A 19496-nucleotide genomic window follows, 5' to 3' on the forward strand; every position below is an offset into this window, starting at 1 on the left:
TTTTTTTTTTTTTCATGATCGTTTCCATGAACGCTGCAGAGAGACGGGAAACCAGATGCCCCATTGATCACATTTACATTCTGCCCCGGTGGCCACGCTGCCCCCACTTAGCTTATCTGCAGTTCAAAGTGATCTGGGGGAAGGTGGCAGTGATGAGACTCCTACCTTCTCTGCCTGCCTGGGTGTGCCTGTCGGCCTGGCATTGGTTTTATTTCATTGTCGACTTGTGAGACTTTGATGGTAATATCTATGATATGTCTCAAAGCCGGTCTTGAAAGACCCTGATAAAAACAGTTCCCCTGCAGTGGACTAGATATGGGAGGAATGAGTCCTGTTTCAACAGCTAGAAGGTGAGGTGAGTTGAAGTTGTATCTGGTGGTGATTCTTGTTGCCTGCCTGGAAAGCAGGGTCTATTTAAGCATTTGCACGCATTTCAAAATGCAGGCTGCATTTCTTCATCCCCAAACCAATGGCTGGGGTTCGATATGAATGGTCGAGTGGCACAGTTGGTGGGAGATCAATGACAAAACTGACCTCTTGGCTGAATTTGAACTTGGGTCGATACAGAGCCAATCCATCAAAAGAGGGACTTGTTTCTTCTTCCCTCCCTTGACTACTTGATAACAACATTTATAGAGCTGAGCTGATTTCAGTTGTTTCCTCTGGTTTTATCACATGTGTGCTGCTCTGTCTTGGCCTTGAAGGCTGAAGACCCTTCCCAGTGGCTGTAACAGACGACAAAACCCGTCCCTGTGTCCTGCTCCCGCAGCTGCAAATTGCTCTCAGCCTGTCTTCTTGGATTTGACAAAAACTATTTTATTACTGGGAGCACACATACAATACTTGGTGATATAAGGGAAGGTGTAGATACACAGAATAAATAAGGAGCCCATGTAGGAAAAATGTCATTTTATAGAGAGCACTCAGCCTTAAGGCATCTGACCACCCTTATTCAGCCTGTTCCTGCTAAATTTTTCCTTCTTCAGCCGCCCAGGAATTGTCAAGGCTGACCTCTTTCCAGCCAGCTACCAGAAATATGTATTTCTTTTGCTTTTCAGATCTTAATGGATGAAATATTTCTTTTTTTTCTGTCTTCTACCTCTTGCCAGACATATTCGGTTTTTTTTTTGAGAAAGTGAGCTCACTTATCACCAAGGAAGAAAGAAAGTCATTCCATATTTACCCGTTAACAAATTACCACTTGCAGCGAAAATACAGCAGCACTCTCTCACTCTGTGAATAAATGTGTTACTCGCCTTGACCAACCCTCAGTCGATGGATAGCCACTGTTCTCTTCAAGTCAGCTTAATTTTCTCTCTTTGGTTTTTGTTTCCTTGAAGCAAAGAGATTCTTGGTTCTTTCTTTGATCCTGCTTTTGAGGAATGCGCCTGTCTCCTTTGAGTCTGTTTGTTTTGTGAGCTGGTTCGATTAACCCCTTAGCGTTTATCGAGGAATGTATTGTGTTGGGTGCTGTAGGTTCTTCTGAAATCCTCCTTGTTTGAACATTGAATGGAGTCACTTATCTGAATGCTGACTCCTTCCTAATCCACCAGTTTTCCTCTGTGTTGATGAGGGCGTGAAATAGCCACATACCAAGAGACAGTATAATCTCATAAACTGAGCTTAAGTGCTGTAGTCAGCAAGACCCAGATCATAAAACAGTACAGTCTTGGGCACTTGGCTTCCCTCTTCTGAACCATGCATTTCTTGTCAGAGATGCTGCTGAATATTTCTCTATATATCTATACCTATCTCTAATACAGCAGTCTATTCCTTGCTGTTCTGTAGAATGAGATAACTGCCAAACAAACACGAAGAGCCTGGTTTAACCTAATAATGCTGGAGCAAATTACAAATGGCTGTAAGAAGGTATTTTTGGCCTGAGCATTTTAGTGGCACTTACTGCAGTGTCTTTGTAGGTCATTTAGTTACAGGGATAAACCTCTTTAACACACACCAAGCTCTTGACCAGGTTGGACATTACATCTTACATCACTTTTTTCTTTTTAGGCAGGTTACTTTTTGCTAGGAAGTGGTAAAAGGGAAGCTAGAGGTCCAGTTAGTAGTACTGTACCAATATCGGTTTCTTGGTTTTGATACTATAGTTTCGTGACATCTTTATCAGGGGAAGCAGGATAAAGGGTAATAGGGGAACTCTCTGTACTCTGCAACTTCCTGTGGGTCCATAATGATTTCAAAAGAAAAAGTTTAATGAGAGAGAAAGAAAATGGGGTGATAATAGGGGTAATGCAGGCTCATCTTGGTTTTGGCCCCCAACTAGGCAAATATTTATATTTTGTTTGCCTTTTGCTCTCCTTTTCACATACAGATTTTGTGAGCAGTCAGACATAAAAGCCACGGTTCATTTCTCTACAGAAGGGAAGAAAGAAGTAGAATGAGCTAGAAGGACCCCTGCCATCATACCCACACCCTTTACCTGCACAGACTTACCCTCTGCATCCGTTCTCATCTTGTCCTTTCTTCCTGTTCAAGGCGAGAGACTTCACCTGCTGCTACTGATAAACTCCATCATCTGTACAAGGGATCCATGCCTTCCCACTGTTTCCAAAGGCTCATCCATCTACATAATCTCCCCTTGTGACTCCTTCTTACCTGGGGTTTTAACAACCATATAATGAGAATAACTCCCAAATTTATAAGTCCACTCAGACCTTTTTGCTGAGATCCACACCTACAGACAAGAGAAGACCCAGAGTAGGAATCTCCACCTAGATGTTTCTACCTAGATGTTTTGAATTTCAAACTCCTTCCAAAGGATCATTTCTTCCTATATTCTCTTACCTCCCAAAATGTCATCTCTATCTACCATATTGCCCACAGAAGAAAGATGAAAGCCGTTCTATTACCACACTACCCAATATTGCAGCTGCCAGACACGCATGTTATTAAGTACCTCATGTATGGCTGATCCAAACCGAGATGTGCTGTCAGTGTAAATTACGCACCAGACTTAGCTCAGAAAAGAAGATGAAATGTTTTTATATCTTAGACTGATTTCTTGTTGAAGTGATAGTATTTTGGATATATACGATTAAATAGAATAAATTAAATTTTTTCCTTTTCTCTTTTAATGTGCAACTAGAATATTTTCAATTACATGTGTGGCTTGCATTTGTGATCTGCATTCTATTCCTATTCGATGGTCCAGCTCTAGATTCTTCTCTACCTTTTAGTCACTCCTAATTGGTCAAAAAGTCTCAGTGACTCATCTGAGTTAAAACAAGGTTTACCATGTGAGCAAAGTGGGCTGAATTTGCCTTCTAGCTCCACTAGTTTTTGATGCCCATGAACCTGGGGCATTATCTAATCTTTTTGAGTCTCAGTTTCCTTATCTATCAGATGGATTAAATGATAGTTCTTATTCCTCAGTTCAGTTGGTTCTTGCAAATGAAGAGGATAAATGTGACAGGATACATGTGAAGCACTTACAATGGGGATAAAAGCATAGGAATGCCAAGAAAGAGCCCTCTCACTGTCATAGTTCAGACTCTCATCATCTCAGGCCAAGCCTCCGGCAATAGTTTCTTCATCTCTAGTCCACCATGCCCTCTAACCCTGCACACTGCCACCAGATTAAACATTACCTAATGCAAACAGTATCAAAGCATTTAGTGAGTCTCCATCACCCTTGGGATAAAGTCAAACATCCTTCCTATGCTATGCAAGGCCCTCCATGACCTGACCCCACCGGAAACACCAACCCCACCTCCTCCCAATCCACAATGGCCATCATGAAACAGCTGGGTGTCCCAGCTCCTACTGACACACACCTCTGTCTGTGATATATGTGCTTTCTACTTGTCCACGAGGCTCAGTTCAATTGGCACCTCTTACGGAAGCTTCCCCTGGTCGCTGCTATGCCTGTACCCATACCAGGAGCCAGATATTAGGAGCCACTCCTGTAGCCCCTCATCTACTGGAGGTTTGGCTCCATCGTCACACTTCTCTCGCTTATTTGGTCGACCTGTCTGTCTGTCCTACAAGACTCTGAGCCATCTGAGGGTGGGATGTGTTCTCAGATCCATGCCAGATCTCCACATCAAGCATGGTGCCTGGCACAATGCCGGGTATCTCCTATAGAAGAATCTCCTATACTTTATCCATTCACTCAACAAATATTCACTGATGCTTGTTGAGTGAGTGGATAAAGTATAGGAGATTCTCCCAAGAGGAAGAAGGAGCGTGAGAGCAGTGAGGTCAAACAGCAAAAAATCTGAAGACTAACCCGAGGAGAAATGGATGCTTCTTGGTCGTGCAGACAGAGAAGAGAGAGAGGAAAAATCTGGGCAGGGAGTCAGTCATGAAGGATTTGAAATGAAAGACTGTAAAAAACAAGAAGATCATGAAAAGAACAGAACCACATTTGGTACTGCTGGTGGTTTAGTAACTTCCTCTGCAATGATTCCAGGAAGAGACAAGGCTCTAGGAAGGCAAAATCATATAAAGAAAGGATGAAGTATCAGCAGCCCATTCAGGGATTATTTGTCATCAGGACTAGATACATGGGTGATACAAGTAAATGTCAACCTGATGACTACGTGATGAGACTACTAATAATTTACTGGGGCCGGTGCCCAGGAATTTTTTTTACTGTAGTGCAAATGCCAAGCATGGAAATTTTTGACACATTATAGATAGGAGAGAGCAGATAGTGAATTTGAGAATAACGATGCGAAATGCCAGAATAATCACAAGAGAAAATTCTGAATGCATAAGAAGGTTTAGAGGATTCCAGCTTTACCACAAACATGGATTACAAGAAAAGTCACTTATGAAAAAGAGAAATTCCAGTATACAAAACCCACTCACCAAAATACTTAGCATTCCAGAATGCATAATAGTAATAGTGTGTCTTTAAACACACACACAATATCAAAAGCAGCAAACAACACCAGAAAGGCAGAGAAAGTGGGAAGTATGACATTTTGTGGCTCACAGGGCATATGAACGGGAAAATACATACTTCTACACACAAACCACAACCTTCACAAGAACGCCTAAAGGCTTCATTCGGAGACCTCAGTTCTCATCCCTCAGGAGAGCCTCCGCCACACATTTTGTGTAAAAGATCTCATGGGACAGGCCTTGTGTGGGGAGAAGGGGCAGCAGGGAGAATCGAGATGAGGGGGTGAAAAGATCAAACAGTCCTTGGCCATCGTTCTTGACCGTGAGCCAGTCTACCCATTCGAGAGTTCTCTGGACAAGGTAAACGTTTACGATACACTTATGCTAGAAACAATTTGTTGTTTATCTGAAATTCACATTGAACTGGCTGTTCTGTGTTTTATCTCTCACCCCGACTTCGCGAGATATACACTCCCTCATTCATGCTCCCCTTGAGCCACACGTTTCAATAATTGAGGAAAATGCAAAAAGTCAAACTAGCTAACAACGACTATGTGCCAGGCCCCATGCTGAGTGGGTTGGGGGATATATCCCTTGTTTTTCCCCAGCACACCATGAGGCAGGCACTGGTCTTGTTCCTGACTTTTTAAAAATCTTATTTACCTGCTTATTTTTGGCTGTACTTGGTCTTCGTTGCTGCTCGTGGGCTTTCTCTAGCTGCAGTGAGTGGGGGCTACTCTCTAGCTGTGATGCTCAGCTTCTCCCTGCAGTGGCTTCTCTTGTTGCAGAGCATGGGCTCCAGGGCACCCGGGCTTCAGTGGTTGTGGCTCATGGACTTAGCTGCTCTGCCGCATGTGGAATCCATACCAGGGGTCAAACCATGTCCCCTGCATTGGCAAGTGGACTGTTAACCACTAGATCACCAGGAAAGCCCCATTTCTGTTTTAAAGATGAGGAAACTGAGGCTCAGAGCAATTAAATAACTTGCTCAAGCTCACCCATATAGCCAGTAGTTGAGCCAGGATTTGAACTCTGGCAATCTGACTGCAAAGCCTACGTACTTGCTCATCTCACTTGACAAGGCGACAACAGCCGGCAAGGGGTAGAGACATTGAGTCTCCAAGAAGAGTAAGAGAGAGTGAGAGCACAGGGGATGAGTAGGGATCCCCTGACTGAGGCCTTACAGGAGCAGTTGAAGTTCAACCAGCTGCTTTTATTTAAGTTAGAGGAGTGTGCCCATGACTTTAAGCACGTGCAGTCCCACACTGGGACTGGAAGCTTGATTAGAAGGGCACCAGGTGAATTTTTTCAGTCCCCACTGAAGCCCATTTGGGGGCCCTTGTACAGTAGACAACCTGGACAGCTGTACATGCACGGCAGCCTGAGTTAGATGGCAGGAGGAGGACCAGTACAGAGGAAGGATGTGGATGGGCTGCTTAGAGAGCAATGAAGAGCCATTCACTAAGGCACATTTGCAAAGGGTAGGTCATGCTCTGAAGTCAGCTTAGAGAGACAGGCAGGAAAGAGATTGCTGCAGGCCTGAAATGACAACAAGAGAGTCTTATTATTTTAAGGTTTTGTTTTTTTGTTTTTGGTTTTTTTTTTTAATGTGGACCATTTTTTAAGTCTTTGGTGAATTTGCCTGTAATATTGCTTCTGTTTGATGTTTTGGTTTTTTGGCCCCAATCATGTAGGATCTTAGCTTTCCAACCAGGGACTGAACCCACATCTCCTGCCTTGGAAAGTGAAATCTTAACCACTAGACTACCAGGAAAGTCCCAAGAGAGACTTGAGTGGATCTGGGAGGTAGCTTGAAACAATTTGTTATTTATCTGAAATTCGCATTGAACTGGCTGTTCTGTCTTTTATCTCACACCCCGACTTCATGAGATATACACTTCCTCATTCATGCTCCCCTTGAGCTACACATCTCAATAACTGAGGAAAATGCAAGAAGTCAAAATAGCTAACAATGACTATATGCCAGGCCCCATGCTGAGTGGATGGGGGAGGGGTAGGGGGGCGGATATATCACTTGTTTTTCCGCAGCGCACTATGAGGCAGGCACTAGTCTTGTTCCTGACTTAAAAAAAGTTTATTTACCTACCTATGACATTAACGAATTCTGAATAGAACAATGACCCTCAGAAACTGTGTGCGTCGGGACTCTTCAACTCACAGGGGTCTTTGCTCCGTCAAGCAGACAGCGTAGGGTGGAAGGAGGATGGGAGTGCCTCAGCTAATGTGACAGCAGCTGATCCAAGACATGAGAAAAGGAAACAACAGACTGGAAAAGAGGACAAGGAACGGGGAACAGAAGACACAAAAGAGGGAAAGCCGAATTCCTTCCACTTTGTATTTCCCCAACCATCCCTCAAGGAAGAGTTGACCTGTTCTGGTTAATTTTCTTCTCCTGAGGATTGGAAAGGGCCACGGGCATGGCACAGCTTGTTTTCACAGCAAGGCATCTGGTTGCGTTTTTCATGATACCCTAGAGAACAAGATAAGAAAGACAGGTAGAGAGAGAACTACTGAAGCTGGCAGGTCTGCAGTTGATACACAAAAAATAGTGATGAATAGGTGAATGGCAACCTGGAGGGAGTTTTTAGGGAAGGAAACAAGAGTTCAGAGATAACCAGTTTGCTTATGACCACACAATTATTAAATGAAGGAGCCAGGATTCAAACCTAACTCTGCTTGACTCCAAAGCCCGTGTTCCGTTTATTGTGGAGTAAAGACCAAAAAGCCATCGAATTTGCTTATGAAAAAACGGTTGGAAGAGATAACCAAGAGGAGGGATACAAAGCCACACCTAGACAAGTTGCGATGAAATAAAGACCTGCCAACAGGGAACAAAAACAAGAGGAAAGTCAGAGAGATTAAAGTTGAACCTCACATTTTCTTTCCCAAAAACATCCCCTGAAGAAGTGGACAAGCCTGGCTTGACCCTCCTTCACATTAAGAAACACTTGGACTTTTGCTGTAGTTGCTATATCCCTCACAGCCAACAGTGTGACACCACTATAAAAATCTTGTTGCTGTTCATTCGCTAAGTCGTGTCCAACTCTCTGCAAGCCCATGGACTGCAACACACCAGACTCCTCTGTCCTCCACTATCTCCCAGACTTTGCTCAGATTCATGTCCATTGAGCCAGTGATGCTATCTAACCATCTCATCCTCTGCCTCCCCTCTTCTCCTTTTGTCTTCAAACTTTCCCAGCATCAGGGTCTTTTCCAGTGAGTCAGCTCTTTGCATCAGGTGGCCAAAGTAGTGGAGCTTTAGCTTCAGCATCAGTCCTTCCAATGAATATTCAGGGTTGATTTCCTTTAGGATTGACTGGTTTGATCTCCTGGCTTTCCAAGGAACTCTCAAGAGTCTTCACCAGCACCACAGCTTGAAAGCATCAGTTCTTCGGCACTCAGCTTTCTTATGGTCCAACTATCACATAAATACTGGAAAAACCGTAGCTTTGACTACACAGACCTTCTGTATAGATCAAACAATTAAATAGTCCTATACTACTTTCCTGGTGGCTCAGAGGATAAAGCATCTGCATGCAATGCAGGAGACCCGGGTTCAATCCTTGGGTTGGGAAGATCCCCTGGAGAAGGAAATGGCAACCCACTCCAGTATTCTTGCCTGGAGAATCCCATGGACAGAGGAGCCTGGTGGGCTACAGTCCACGGGGTTGCAAAGAGTCAGACACAACTGAGTGACTTCACACACACACACACACACACACACACACACACACACACACACACACACTACTCAGCCCAGCTGAAACCACATCTTGACTCCTGAATCCAATTCTAGGTAACACATTTTGAGAAGAATATTGGAAAACTGCAGTGTGACCAGGAGCACAAGGAGTTAGCGTGGTGGAGGACCTGGAATAATTGGGGAGGGTGATATTTAAGCTTAGACACAGAATTTGGGGCTTGTGAGCATCATCTTCTTATATTTTCTTTTCTACTTACGGGAAAATTTAGACAGAAAATTATCATCAGACATTTTGGGTTCATGTAACCAGTTCACCAAGCTGTTAGTCTGTTCCTTTCAAGTCCACCCGCTCCACCCCTGCCATGTCCATTCTCTATCATCTTAATAAATTAGGAAAAGACCAACTTTCTGAATCACTTTCAGCTTTGAGAATCCGAGATTTAGGGCCTGCTTGAATAAAGCTGGAAATTAAAAAAGAAAGAGAATGACTTTAAACAAGGCCCATACAGGTGTTCCTCTGTTCAAACAAACTCAAATTAAGACCTACATATCCAAAAAGCAAGAATATTGCAGTTATTCATTTGATGGAAGCAATTCACAATATCCTCCCTTCTGTTGGCAGCTTTTTAGTACCTTTATGGGGTGACTTGATCAATAAAAATGTAATTACCTCCAATTTCTCAGGGATAGACATGAAATGAAGCAAGGCAAGCTGTCATAAGGGTGCGTGTCCGCTTTTGCAAGCTTTTGTGACCGGTGAACTAAAACAATAACCCGAATTCCAATAATAAATGGGGGCTGGGGAATATAAGTAAAAGTGACAAGAAGATTGAAGTAGCTGTGGTCACGCAGTCATCCACTCTACCCTTTGTGCTTTGGTGAAGTTAAGGTGGCCCCGAGCACAGATGGTGCGGGAAGGGAGGAGGGAGGCCAAGAGTATTTGTGGTGTTTGTGAATGGTGTTACAGCCCGGTGACAACAGAGTAAGAAGATGAAGGCTTCAGAGCCCAAATCAATAAAAACAAATGCGAAGCGAACAGAAGGGGGAAAGGGAAAGAGAACATGAAGGCACCATAAAATCCTGGTGATAAATTCCAGAGAAAATCATGATGTGAGTAGAAAATAGGAAGTGAAAAAATGAAGTCTGGAGATTTGTAAAATGTCTGTTGGTCTGTCTCTTTCTTGTCTTCCTCTCACATATACCACCATTCCCCCCAGCCCTCCGTACAGGGCTCCTTAAGTCATTTCTGATTCTGTGTGGGTATTTTCAATGCTTCACTCCTGGTTGGGTTTCGCCAGCAGGACTCACGGTGTTTCTGCAGACAATTGTTATTGCTTTAGGAAACAATCAGGATAACATGAGGAAGTGGCTAGTGATATTCATCTTGCAGCAGAGTCAGGCTAGAGGTAACATCTCAGCGGGGTGGGCTCTTTCTGTCTCATTTTTGTTGCTGTTGTTTTGGATTGATGTTTTCATGGGGCTATTTAAACAAGAACAGTGTAGAAGATTTTTAAACAGGGACATTTTATTTTATTTTATTTTATTTTTTAGTTTTTTATTTTTTAAAATTTTAAAATCTTTAATTCTTACATGCATTCCCAAACATGAACCCCCCTCCCACCTCCCTCCCCATAACATCTCTCTGGGTCATCCCCATGCACCAGCCCCAAGCATGCTGCATCCTGCGTCAGACATAGACTGGCGATTCAATTCACATGATAGTATACATGTTAGAATGTCATTCTCCCAAATCATCCCACCCTCTTCCTCTCCCTCTGAGTCCAAAAGTCCGTTATACACATCTGTGTCTCTTTCCCTGTCTTGCATACAGGGTCGTCATTGCCATCTTCCTAAATTCCATATATATGTGTTAGTATACTGTATTGGTGTTTTTCTTTCTGGCTTACTTCACTCTGTATAATCGGCTCCAGTTTCATCCATCTCATCAGAACTGATTCAAATGAATTCTTTTTAACGGCTGAGTAATACTCCATTGTGTATATGTACCACAGCTTTCTTATCCATTCATCTGCTGATGGACATCTAGACAGGGACATTTTAGATAGACTTTTTCTAACTAGATTCATGGTAAGTTTCGCTGATATTTTGAAGACACAGAAAAAGAAGTTGAAAAAAAGCAGAACAGGGACTTCCCTTGGTGGTCCAGTGGTTAAGACTTTGCCTTCCAGTGCAGGGGATGCTGGTTCAATCCCTAAGATCCCACATGCCTCAGGCTCAAACCCCAAAACACAAGACAGAAGAAATATTGTAACAGATTCAGTAAAGACTTTGCAAATGATCCACATTAAAAAAAAGAAGAAGAAGAAGAAGTAGAACACGTTGTAGGAAAAGGTGATGGTGGGAAAGGTTAGAAAAACATGGCATCACAAGAGAGAAACAGGGAGGGAGAGAGAGAAAGAGAGGGAGAACAGAAAGGAAACAAGAGAACAGCTCCTTATAAGTGTATTAACTGAGATTGTTTCCACATCTGCAATTGCCTGAAAGCACAATTGCTTGGTGTAAGGTCAGCCAGGTTTATTAGAGTCTCTGCTCTTTGGCCAAAGAGCAATGTGCTTGAATTTTGAAGGTATGTGAGAATTTTTCCCATCAATTTCTTGGCTGAAGGACAGCAACCCAGGAAGGTTCAGGGGGCCCTAAGCTAGTCAGCAATTATCCTGAACTAGTCCAGGACTTGCGTATTTTGCTAGGACAGAGAAGAAAGAGCACAGCCTTAGGAGCCAGCAGACATGGACCCTAATCTCTCACCTCATTTTCTCATTCATAAAGTGTGAATGAGGGAATTCCCTGGTGGTCCAACTGTTAAGCCTCTGTGCTTCCAGTGCAGGGGCCATGGGTTTGATCCCTGGTTGGGAAACTAAGGTCTTACATGCTCCACGGCACAACAAAAAATATATAGAAAATGTGAATAATAATAATGATTATGATTATGCATTTTGCAAACAGTGGCCCATTGGGAAGCCCTTGGCACATAATGGATCATATTGATGAACGGAACTTAGTCTTAGCTGGTTCTTGTTTCTAGGCATTGGTGAGGCATGTTCCCTGAGGTCTTCCTACAGGGAAGAGCTGGGACTTCCTGTTTCAAGATAGCAACACAGTGACCGAGCTCTGGGCCCACGGATAAGGTTCAGAAGCCAAATCACTTTAGTGTTTCTCAAACTTCCATTTCCCCACTTCCCGTTGGTCAATGCTATCTTTTCTCGTTACTTACTGGATTGTCTTGATTACAATGCACTGTGATGACATTGCAGCCTGCGGTCCTCAGTAAGCAGGGAGAAGCTCACACTTGCCCAGAGGAAGATGGGGGCAGAGATGGGGGCCTTGAAAAGCTGCAAAGGAGTTTATGCTTGTGTTACGAGTTTTGACATTTTTGAAGTTAAAAACAATTTTTTTTTTTCTCTACGAAACAGAACGGTAGATAGCTAAGAGGCAAAAAGTGCTTTGGAGAAAGAAGCACTAAACTGTCGATTCCCAAGGATGAGCCATACCTTCTGTATTATCTTCCCAAGTGAGAAATCTCTCAAGCCCTGATAAAGAAACTGTAGCACAGAGAACTTGTTTTCCCCTGCTACCAAGTCAGCAACAGACTTGAGCTTTGAAACCAGGTCACTGTGGCTGGCAGCCTCACCTGGCAGAGTGACAAGACAGGAAAAAAAGAATTTGCTTGAGTTTGAGAGCACATACACACTACGTTTAAAGAAAGAGATCTTTTTCTTACAAAAAGCTTGAAAATGAATGAGATCTTATACGGGATGCTTTGAGTTTAACGAGAAAGTTGTGTTTTATAAGCCACACTGGTGTTGACGAAAGAAAAGTAAGGTAATAAATATTCGGAAGAAAGAAGAGCAAGTGACCCTTCTTGTGTTGTTGCTGTTGTTCAGTTAGTCACTTGTATCTGACTCTCTGCAACCCCAGGGACTGCAGCACGCCAGGCTTGCCCATCCTTCACTATCTCCCGGAATTTGCTCAAACTCATGTCCATTGAGTCGATGATGCCATCCAACCATCTCATCCTCTGCCACCCTCTTCTCCTCCTGTCCTCAATCTTTCCCAGCATCAGAGTCTTTTCTAATAAGTCAGCTCTTCGCATCAGGTGGCCAAAGTAGCGAAGCTTCAACTTCAGCATCAGTCCTTCCAATGAATATTCAGGGTTGATTTCCTTTAGGATTGACTGGTTTGAGCTCCTTGCCGTTCAAGGGACTCTCAAGAGTCTTCTCCAGCACCACAATCCAAAAGCATCAATTCTTCGGCACTCAGCCTTCTTTATGGTCGAACTCTCACATCCTTACGTGACTGATGATACTTCTCCTGGGCATCACTCAATTCACAACGCAGGGGAGGGGAGGGACCTGCACAGGGGCTGTCTCCTGACTTGTCTCTTCCCTCTTCTACCTCCCTCCCCTTGCCATCCTCTGCCCAAAACAAAACAAAACAAAAAAACCTTAAGGCGGAAAAGAAGAGTTAATTTTAAGAGAGGAAAGCATCCTTGAGACCAGTGAAATCTCCATAATCCACAGTGACAGACAGACAGCAGCAGAAGAGCAATTTGATTAAATAAGGATATCAGGAGCTTAGAGGGACTCTCTAGTTTGTGTCACTTTTGTCTGTTAGTCTTTGAAATATATTTCTTTAGCTTTCAAACCTGGAAACCAAGTGCCTTCTAGCTGGGGAGATGATTCCCATTTGGAAAATAGGAAAAAAAAAAATCTCAGGGCAAAGCCAAGGGGTACAGGTGGGGCTGGGGATCCCAGGTTGGACTGAAACTAAGAGGCTGGCCTCTGCAAGAGGCCCTGATGGAGAGAGATGTTGGAAGTTTGGGCTGGGTGCTACCAGCCTTGCAGTGGATGGTTATGGGCTGAGCTTGAGTCCATCCCAGGCAGCACGCCTTCCCTCCCCACGTTTCCTATCCCACTGCCTGCTGCCCATTAGCTACCTGACATCAGGGACCGCTCTGTTGCTGCTTTCCTCAATGAAGCATTTAGAGGATGCATTGTTCTGTGTGGGACACGCCTGTGCAGGGAGATGGCTTGTTCCCTGAGGCTTCTGTTCATAAGCCACTTCCCAGTGGCTCCAGGACTGGCATCAGCAGGTCAGCCATCAAGGAATCACCGTCCTCGGACAAGCTTCAAAGGCCCCCTCTCCCTCTCGTTGCATGTGTTTACCCAGGTGGTCATGTCAGGGGATTTATCCTTTCCTGGGGCTTGTTGTTGTCACTGTTGTTTAGTCACTAAAGAGTGTGTCCAACTCTTTTGTGACCCCATAGACTGTAGCTCACCAGGCTCCTCAGTCCATGAGATTTCCCAGGCAAGAATACTGGAGTGGGTGGCCTTTTCCTTCCCCAAGGGCTCTTCCTGACCCAGGGATCGAACTCATGTCTCCTGAATTGGCAGGCAGGTTCTTTACCACTGAACCACCAGGGAAGTCCTTCCTGGAGCTTAGGAGGAGGAAATAATGAGTCACCTGGGGACAAGAGGAAAATAAGAATGTTCCTGTGGACAAAATCATTTTAAATGGAGGCTTTTAGAGAGCACTAAAATCTCAGCCAGCTAGCCAGAAATGGTTTGGTGGAGTACATTTTGCTTGTCTTAGCTCACTCTGGTTGCAATAAAAATCGGAAATGTATATATCCCATGGAGAGAGTACCTATGGAAACAGGCCAGATCCTCTTGAGAAGGCGTTGGAGACGCTAAACCCAAAAAGGAATGATCCTGCACCTCTAACTTGGAGATCCAAAGCATAGGACCTGTTGGTTGTAAATCGTTTAAAGCAGAAGCCCCTGGTGGCTGCTCCCAAGTTCACGACTATCTGCTGTAGATGGTAGCGGCCATGATTCCAATTCCCACTTCACCCTCCACACATGACTTCAGATCCAAATCTCCAGAGAAAGGAGAAAAAGGATCTTATGAAAATAGGATTGGAGGCACTCTATTGTAAGGGTTCCAGAGGATGAGTTAGGAGTAATTCAAGAGCAGGTGCAGAAAAGGAATTTGTAAGCCTTGTAAGACGTTCAGCAAGAAGGTTATTTCCAGCATGGCTGGCTGATTAAGAGGCACCCTGTGAGCAAGAATTCTGCTGGTTTAGAACAGAGTTAAAATATTGTCATTTGAGAACCCAAAGTGAGGAATGACCAGCCTTGATCTCTTGGTCACACTCAGCCTTTTTCTTTGTTTTCACTTTCTTTTCCAAAACAGATTGATCTGGGTCTCTGGCAGAATAGATAAGCCAAGGTTAACAGGTGAGTGATAGGGCCGTCCACCCTGTGTGTGTGCATGCTAGTCACTCAGTCGTCCCACTCTGCAGCCCCGTGCACTGTAGCCCACCAGGCTCCACTGTCCATGGAATTCTCCAGGCAAGAATACAGGAGTGGGTCACCATTCTCTTCTCCAGGGAATCTTCCCGACCCAGAGATTGAGCCCGGGTCTCCTGCATTGCAGGCAGATTCTTTTACCATCTGAGCCACCAGAGAAGCCCTGTTGTCCACTCTATGAGTATGAATTTTCAAGAAGGGCCCTCTATGACCTTTCTCGGTTTGTTGCTCTGTGCAATGCCTAGTAAGAGATGATAAACAAAGGCAGAAGGGCTCTAAGCACAGCTGGAAGGTTAAGATAAAAGAAAACACACAGTTGTTTCAACACACATCAACCTAGACCCACAGGCAGGAGTGAGGGGCTGGTCAGTTGGAGATGAAAGGGGACCTGCTTCCCAGGGAGCTCAAGGAGAATTGAAGCATCAGAAAATGTGTAGGAGCAGATGTCTTCTGATTCTTTTCCATCAAAGCAATTCTGTATTTTATGGGTTTGAGAGTCTTTGAAATGTTAAAGTTTATGCCTTAAAATGCACCAGAGACAAAGAAGACAGTCGCCAACCTGTCTGGAGAAAGATTGTGAGGGACTCAAGATGCATAGAAAAGTTACGAGATGAAATCCATGGTTTGGGGCGCACCATTGCCCTCTATTGGATTAAATAAATCAAACCTTTAATGTGGGTGCATGTTTCATTATCTCTGGCTGAGTCTGCCAAGAAGTCAGGGCACCTTTGAATGGGAAATTAATCGATCCTTGTAAATGGGTCCCTCCGTCGGCTGCCCCTCTTCTGAGGAAATCAATTACAGTTGTAATTCTGATGGCAGGTCGTTCATCATGTTGCCAGTCTCTCAGCAAGCACTTGCTAGGTGCCACTAAGCACTGGTGAGGTAGCACAAGGCATGTAAGGAGAAATAACAACAACTGCTACTACTGTTCATCAGATGCCTACTGTGTGCCAGAGTCTTTATACACATTTACACACAAGACCCCCATGAAGTAAGGGTGGCTGCTACCGGGTTAGGACGGCAGAAGGAGAAGGGGATGACAGAGGGTGAGATGGTTGGATGGCATCACCGGATTGATGAACATGAGTTTGAGCAAGCTCTGGAAGTTGGTGAAAGACAGGGAAGCCAGGCGTGCTGCAGACCATGGGGTCTTAAAGAGTCAGACACGACTGAGCGACCGAACTGAACTGAATCGGGTTGGGGATGAAGAAGCAGGATGCTTAGGAAGTAAATGGCACGTCTGAGGTTCAAATCCAGGTTCATCTACTCCTGAGACCCCAGGAAGTTCACAGACTACCAGGGGAGATAGGATATAGCTAAAAACATTTACATGGGACTTCCCTATCCAGTGGTTAAAACTCCTCTCTTCCACTGCAGGGGACACAGGTTTGATCCCTGGTCCAGAAACTAAGATCACATGCCTCGGGGCATGGCCAAAAATATATAAATAATAAAATAAAAATAGCCTATTCCCAAACTCTCTAAAAACACAAAAAGAAAAATTTTAAAGACTCTACGGGGTCTGTAAACTATGGCTAGTAGGTAAAATCTGACTCATGTATTTTTTCCGCAAATGAGATGGTTTTTACTTTTTTGAACAGTGAAGGAAGATTATAATAATAATATCTTTTGGCATGTAAAAATTATATGAAATTCAAGTTTCAGTGAGCGTAAATAAAACTTGTTGTTTTTCAGTTGCTAATATGTGTCTGACTCTTTCCGACCCCATGGATGGCAGTACACCAGGTTTCCCTTAACCACCTCCTGGAGTTTGCTCAGACTCACATCCATTGAGTCGGTGATGCCATCCAGCTGTATTGGAACCCAGCTCCGCCTGTTGGTTTACCGTTCTCTCGGGCTGCCTGCCTGAAAAGGGACAGACGCCTGCTCGTGGCATAGTCTGTACAGCCCCCAGAGCTGAAAATCTCCTCTCTGGTCCTTCGCAAAATAGGTCTGGAGGATTACTAGTCTATACTCGGGCTTCCCCAGTGGCTCAACAGGTAAAGAATCCACCTGCAATGCAGGAGATGAGAGTTCAATCCCTGGGTGGGGAAGATCCCCTAGAGGAGGGAATGTCAACCCACTCCAGTATTCTTGGCTGCCTGGGAAATCCCATGGACAGATGAGCCTGGTGGGCTACAGTCCACGGGGTTGCAAAGAGTTGGGCACAACTGAGCTCATATATGTGTGCGTGCACACACACACACACACACACACACACACACGTCTATACTCCAAGGTGAAATGTTATATATCAATATATATAGGTTTTTACAAAGCATTTGGGTGTTAAGAAAAGGGGAAACTAATATTTATTTAACCCACCATGTGAGGTGGGAGAAGAGATACACAGGTGCGCTCTATTTTAAGACGCAGTGCACGAAAAGCCCAGCCTTTAAAACAGAGAAATTAAAAGGTAGCTATTTGCATAACAAATTTTCCCTTTCATTTTATAAAGGGATTCACCATGGGGTTCCTTTGTAGAATGAGTCTCCATAATGCACGCTAATATGATTCCATTTACAAATGCTCTCTTCATAATAACTCTTCAAGAACAGATCTGTTGCATACAATGAGCCTTAGCGAGCATCATTTTTTCCTGGCAGCATAAGGTTTCCCACATCTGAAAAGTCACTGACCTTGTCAATTTAGGCGGGCAGGTGGGGAAGTGCTGCCTTCCCACTGACTCCAAGAAGGGCTTTGCCTGGCAGATTGAAAGGGTGCGGATTTCAAGCATGTGTGCCTGGGAAATCCCATGGACAGAGGAGCCTGGCGGGATACAGTCCATGGGGTCACAAACAGCCAGACACAACTGAGCACACACACACAGGATTCCTTCTTTCCCTGAGCCTGAATCTCCCAACAGCTCTGTGCTGTTATGCAAACGCTCTTTTTCAGAGATACAGAAAACGGAAACCTTGGCTGTTCATAGCCAAATTAGGAGGAGCTGAAACTGTTCAAGAAGTTGCTTCCCTGGTACCATTTTGATGGAAACTATGTGTTTCTTCTGAACACATCCCCTGACTCTGGCTTTCCAATGCAGACTCTTTTAAAGAACTGTCTCCCAACTTTTGTTTTCATCCTCTGTGGTGACATATTTTAGAAGTAGATAAACATCCGTAGTCTATAGCCTGTTTTTCAGGGATTTGGATGGTACAAGAAACTTAAATGGAAATACAAGGGCAGATAAAATCGTGCTGAGGGCATCCTGTTGGCATGTGGGGTGATCTATGTCTCGGGGCTGCTAATGGGCATTCCGTGCCATTTGTCAAGTGGGAGAGGGAGAGAGATGCAGAGGGCTGGTGAGGAAACAGAGCCAGCACCTGGGGCAGGAGCCCTGCACAATTCAGAGGCAGGATTCCTGGACAAATGCTACCATCCCCGGGCCTGGGATGAATGGGGGGAAGCGGCTGACAGTGGCTTGGCACCTGAGTGCTGTCACTTCTTATTCACACTCTATGGCAGGTAGCAATGCAGCCGTTTCTAAGACTGATCACTGGAAGGGAAAGCACATTTAACCCATCTGTGCGGCTCTCTGAAGAGGTGTCTGTCTTCATGTTCCCCTGAGGTCAGGAGCACGCTACTGCAAACAGCAGTGAGAAGAAGGCTCTACTGCGTTCTTGAGTTCTTGAGGCTGCTGCCCTTTCTCTCTCTGCCCCACCCCCCACCTTTCCTCTCGTGGAATTGTTGCTACCATGTTTTATCTCCATCATTTATTACTTTTCTCTTGCAGATGCCGTATGTAGTAGTGGTAGGTACAGACTATCAAACAAAATGGATAAATACTGAATAAACTGTGTTAGCTCTGTTTTTTTTTTTCCCCTAGGTGATAATTTTTAACTTTTTAAAATTAAAACTAATGGATAGCAAGGAATAGGATATCAATTTCCACACATTTTTATGATCAAACAGAAGACCAACACCTGGGGCTGGCACACTTACCATTCTCTGCTATTAGGGAAGCAGAGAACGGTAAATTCAAGGGAAGAGCTTGCAAAGCCCTGTGATTTGAACGAAAACAGAGCAACCCCCCACCCCTTCCAGCCGGGGCATCTCTCTGCCACCAAGCAGCATCTGAGCAGATTTCATTTCACAAATGGATATGGGATGCAACCAAATTTTTTCAAAGTGATTTCATGAAGAGTGGGCCTGTTTAATTGGGTTTTCTGAGCCAGGATTAATATTACAAGCTGGGGAGCTCTGCAGTGTGCCTCTGTTGGCTTTGCCACACCACCTGCCTCCTGGGGGAAGGCAGAGAAAAGTGCCACCATTCAGAAGCAATTTTCCTTCTGCTTCCAGCCTTCTCACTGAATGACTTAGAGCCAGCCTGGACCAAGCATCCAGGCCTGATCTGAGTTATATGTAATGTAGGAAAGATCTTTCTAAGCTCAAGGTCATCTCTAGAGCATGCCTTAGATTCTTTTTTTCATCTCTAATGTATGTGATTTTCTAATATTTCTAGCATTTGCCCTCCCCTTGTCTCCATTCTGCTTATTAAGGTAAATTTGCATAGAAATGGGATCTTGCTTTTCGGGACCATTCACCTGACACTTGATCTCCTGATGTGACCAGTGT

At 44.3% G+C, this 19496-nt stretch overlaps 1 protein-coding gene across 2 annotated transcripts in view; it reads left to right on the forward strand.

Annotated features, from left to right (window-relative positions):
- GRAP2 (GRB2 related adaptor protein 2) overlaps positions 1-19496 on the forward strand; it is a 71254-nt gene that overhangs the window by 26900 nt on the left and 24858 nt on the right. The window lies entirely within an intron of this gene.

Source organism: Ovis aries, chromosome 3 (assembly GCF_016772045.2).
Source record: "Ovis aries strain OAR_USU_Benz2616 breed Rambouillet chromosome 3, ARS-UI_Ramb_v3.0, whole genome shotgun sequence".
Classification (NCBI taxonomy): Eukaryota; Metazoa; Chordata; class Mammalia; order Artiodactyla; family Bovidae; genus Ovis; species Ovis aries.